We start from the raw sequence: 5,000 nt of genomic DNA, 5'->3' as shown, positions 1-5,000 counted from the left end.
AGACATTTGAAAGATGCGTCGCCGGTACGAGGACCGTGCGATCAGCCCAAAGTTATTCAGAGTCACCAAGGCAAACGGACCGGACGAGCCGACCGATTGGTTTTGATCTAATAAAAGCGTCCCTTCCATCTCTGGTCGGGACTCTGTTTGCATGTATTAGCTCTAGAATTACCACAGTTATCCAAGTAACGTGGGTACGATCTAAGGAACCATAACTGATTTAATGAGCCATTCGCGGTTTCACCTTAATGCGGCTTGTACTGAGACATGCATGGCTTAATCTTTGAGACAAGCATATGACTACTGGCAGGATCAACCAGGGAGCTGCGTCAACTAGAGCTGAGCAGCCGGCCGCCCGGGAGTGTGTCCCGGGGGCCCGCGCGAACACGCAAGCGTCCGCTCAATTATTCTGCAAACAGGAGGAGGCTGAGCTCCCCTGCACAATACACCTCGAAACCCTCTCAGGTCCCGGCGGCGCGCAGCGCCGTCCTAAGTACTTGGTCGGGTTCGAGAGAGGCGCAATCGCCCGGAGTTTGGCGAGTAGACGCTTTAGGTGCGACCACCCGTGCTCCCAACTGAGCTTGCCGCTGCCGACAGAGGCCCGGGAGCGTGCTGTCGTGGCATTGCCGGCGGGAGACAACACGCGCCACCTACGGTGGCCGGCAGCTCCAACGCCAGCGCCACAGAAGGACAAAAGCCCCACTTGGGTGCCGAAGCGAACTCTCCCAGCACAGCGCACGCGCCAACACGTCCGCACAGCTGCGATACAAACCACCTGCGAGAACCGCAGAGGCGACCGAGCAGCAGACGGCGTCGCGGCGCCGAGCGCCGGGCGGCGGCGCATCCTCAGCGCACACAGTCCTCAATCGGACCAGCACACTGCAGATGTCCACCGCGCTTCGCACCGGGCCCGCGAGGACCTACTTTGGCCGCACGGCGCCGCGTGCAGGGTGCGCCGGCGCGCAGCTGCGCCGCCTGCCGCCTCCGTCGGCCGGCGCGCCTGCCACTGGCCGCCCCCACCAGCCGGCTGTAGCGCGTGCGCCCACGCACCGCGCGGCCAGCACGCCGGGAGGCCCCCCCTCACCGGCCGGGGACGGTCCCACCCAGCCACCGCCGCGTATCGCTTCACACCCACATGCCATTCACGTTCGTGGGCATGGTGGGTATCGCTGAAACAACCGGTTGGTAGCTCAACCGATCGTCGCCATCACTGATTCACCTCTAGCGAGAACAACCGCACCACAACCGTTTACCAGTTGTTCATTTGCGTAACGTCACCAGCAAACGTAGACGTCCATCGCCATTTGCAAATTCAACGATTGTTGCATGCCTGTGTCAGGTGTCACGACACACTATGTCTGCCCACATACACGCAACAACATGTGCACGCTTCGCGAACACGTGGAAGGTGGCCCCCGTACGTATGCGATGTCCATTGCGCGAACGACTGTCAACCGGCCTCTGTCGCATGTCGCAGATGTGGAACGCAGTGCACCATGCTATCACGGTGTGTGAGAAGAGACGACTACGTCTGACAACACGCGCCACTACATCAACAGACGGCTCATGCTGATCGCCATCCACGGCATACCATACTGCAATCCAGCTCTTATAGGGAGACGACACGTAGCTGAGTGCACAATATTTGGACCGTATGGTTCGCCGTTGTTGGCGCAGTCGTGGTACGGTCACACATGTACCACGATGTATCATTCAGTACATGAGGACCAATGTGCAGTACAGTGTGTGATTTGGACGTACAACATCAGCGGACAGTTGACACACGCCGTACCACAACGTAGGCTGTGCTTCGCCATGCAAATGCCAATGAACAACTGCGAAGGGCATTGAGCATGTACGTCCTGCTGCCATCCGCATTACAGTGTATAGCTGCAAGGTGTTTAACATGAAGCGATACTCTGGGGACCAGGCAGTGCGAGTAGCAAACTATATTGCGGGGGTTGCAGTTAGGCAACACCACACTAATTTAACGCGTCGTATGACAATTACAGAGCAGGTTAAGGCCCAACGTGTGTTGGGTTAAGGCCCAACGTGTGTTGGGTTAAGGCCCAACGTGTGTTGGGTTAAGGCCCAACGTGTGTTGGGTTAAGGCCCAACGTGTGTTGGGTTAAGGCCCAACGTGTGTTGGGTTAAGGCCCAACGTGTGTTGGGTTAAGGCCCAACGTGTGTTGGGTTAAGGCCCAACGTGTGTTGGGTTAAGGCCCAACGTGTGTTGGGTTAAGGCCCAACGTGTGTTGGGTTAAGGCCCAACGTGTGTTGGGTTAAGGCCCAACGTGTGTTGGGTTAAGGCCCAACGTGTGTTGGGTTAAGGCCCAACGTGTGTTGGGTTAAGGCCCAACGTGTGTTGGGTTAAGGCCCAACGTGTGTTGGGTTAAGGCCCAACGTGTGTTGGGTTAAGGCCCAACGTGTGTTGGGTTAAGGCCCAACGTGTGTTGGGTTAAGGCGCAACGTGTGTTGGGTTAAGGCGCAACGTGGGTTACGTTAAGGCGCAACGTGGGTTACGTTAAGGCGCAACGTGGGTTACGTTAAGGCGCAACGTGGGTTACGTTAAGGCGCAACGTGGGTTACGTTAAGGCGCAACGTGGGTTACGTTAAGGCGCAACGTGGGTTACGTTAAGGCGCAACGTGGGTTACGTTAAGGCCCAATATAGGTTAGGTTAAGGCCCAATATAGGTTAGGTTAAGGCCCAATATAGGTTAGGTTAAGGCCCAATATAGGTTAGGTTAAGGCCCAATATAGGTTAGGTTAAGGTACAATATAGGTTAGGTTAAGGTACAATATAGGTTAGGTTAAGGTACAATATAGGTTAGGTTAAGGTACAATATGGGTTAGGTTAAGGTACAATATGGGTTAGGTTAAGGCGCAATATGGGTTAGGTTAAGGCGCAATATGGGTTAGGTTAAGGCGCAATATGGGTTAGGTTAAGGCGCAATATGGGTTAGGTTAAGGCGCAATATGGGTTAGGTTAAGGCGCAATATGGGTTAGGTTAAGGCGCAATATGGGTTAGGTTAAGGCGCAATATGGGTTAGGTTAAGGTACAATATAGGTTAGGTTAAGGTACAATATAGGTTAGGTTAAGGTACAATATAGGTTAGGTTAAGGTACAATATGGGTTAGGTTAAGGTACAATATAGGTTAGGTTAAGGCACAATATGGGTTAGGTTAAGGCGCAATATGGGTTAGGTTAAGGCGCAATATGGGTTAGGTTAAGGCGCAATATGGGTTAGGTTAAGGCGCAACGTGGGTTACGTTAAGGCGCAACGTGGGTTACGTTAAGGCGCAACGTGGGTTACGTTAAGGCGCAACGTGGGTTACGTTAAGGCGCAACGTGGGTTACGTTAAGGCGCAACGTGGGTTACGTTAAGGCCCAATATAGGTTAGGTTAAGGCCCAATATAGGTTAGGTTAAGGCCCAATATAGGTTAGGTTAAGGCCCAATATAGGTTAGGTTAAGGCCCAATATAGGTTAGGTTAAGGTACAATATAGGTTAGGTTAAGGTACAATATAGGTTAGGTTAAGGTACAATATGGGTTAGGTTAAGGCGCAATATGGGTTAGGTTAAGGCGCAATATGGGTTAGGTTAAGGCGCAATATGGGTTAGGTTAAGGCGCAACGTGGGTTACGTTAAGGCGCAACGTGGGTTACGTTAAGGCGCAACGTGGGTTACGTTAAGGCGCAACGTGGGTTACGTTAAGGCGCAACGTGGGTTACGTTAAGGCGCAACGTGGGTTACGTTAAGGCCCAATATAGGTTAGGTTAAGGCCCAATATAGGTTAGGTTAAGGCCCAATATAGGTTAGGTTAAGGCCCAATATAGGTTAGGTTAAGGTACAATATGGGTTAGGTTAAGGTACAATATAGGTTAGGTTAAGGCGCAACGTGGGTTACGTTAAGGCCCAATATAGGTTAGGTTAAGGCCCAATATAGGTTAGGTTAAGGCCCAATATAGGTTAGGTTAAGGCCCAATATAGGTTAGGTTAAGGCCCAATATAGGTTAGGTTAAGGTACAATATAGGTTAGGTTAAGGTACAATATAGGTTAGGTTAAGGTACAATATGGGTTAGGTTAAGGTACAATATGGGTTAGGTTAAGGTACAATATAGGTTAGGTTAAGGCACAATATGGGTTAGGTTAAGGCGCAATATGGGTTAGGTTAAGGCGCAATATGGGTTAGGTTAAGGCGCAATATGGGTTAGGTTAAGGCGCAATATGGGTTAGGTTAAGGCACAATACGGGTTAGGTTAAGGCACAATACGGGTTAGGTTAAGGCACAATACGGGTTAGGTTAAGGCACACATTGTTGTAAGGAAAGGTGTTTTCGGGGGGGGGGGGGGCTGGTTTGTTGATTGTGATTATCGTAAGTAAATGACTGCGGCATCATCTGATTTGCCACGTCAGGGTGCACCTTTGGCTCATAACAGGCGGCGCTCTGATTCCATGCTTGTGGCAGACCTGTGTCTTTCATTCGTGCCATTGTTTGTGTGGTGTGACAGGAGGCAGTATTGTGATGTTGGGTGCACCCCTGTGTAGGACATGTGTGGGTGTTGGTGGCTTAGCTGAGCAATGGTGGTTGTCGGAAGGGTGGGATATTCTGTTTTCCGAGTGGACCTCCCGGTCTGGTTATGATAGTGTGGATTGTCTAATGTGGCAGAGAGGATGCACTGGGTGTTGTTCCATGCTGGTGCTTAGATATTGTCTGTGTGCCTGTTACAGGCAGAGAGTAGTGCGTGATAAGAGTGTCTGGCTGACGTGTGATTGTGAGCAGAGTCTTTCAGCATGTATACGGACAGTTGTATACATTATCTGTATTCTGATGGCTCTATCTATTACTAATCAGCGCCGTGTATACGTTTAATCCGGTTCCAGTCGAAACTATTGTATCTCTGTACATTAGTGACACGGCGAGCCCGCTATGTAGTTACTCGTCTCGGCAGCTTCCACCGGTGTATGGCAAATGATTATAAGGAATCAGTCTAGTC

The 5,000-nt window shown here is 51.3% G+C and overlaps 1 non-coding gene across 1 annotated transcript in view; it reads right to left on the bottom strand.

The window, feature by feature from the left end:
• The window catches only part of LOC124578997, a 1,910-nt gene extending 1,587 nt beyond the window's left edge, over nt 1-323 (bottom strand). The window contains exon 1 of the ribosomal RNA XR_006972758.1: nt 1-323. This exon is cut by the window's left edge and continues 1,587 nt beyond it. This is a non-coding gene — a ribosomal RNA (small subunit ribosomal RNA).
• Nucleotides 324-5,000: the final 4,677 nt, after the last annotated feature.

Source organism: Schistocerca americana, unplaced genomic scaffold (genome assembly GCF_021461395.2).
Source record: "Schistocerca americana isolate TAMUIC-IGC-003095 unplaced genomic scaffold, iqSchAmer2.1 HiC_scaffold_285, whole genome shotgun sequence".
Taxonomy (NCBI): Eukaryota; Metazoa; Arthropoda; class Insecta; order Orthoptera; family Acrididae; genus Schistocerca; species Schistocerca americana.
The sequence above is the reverse complement of the archived record's forward strand: the minus strand, read 5'-3'. Positions and strand labels throughout refer to the sequence as shown.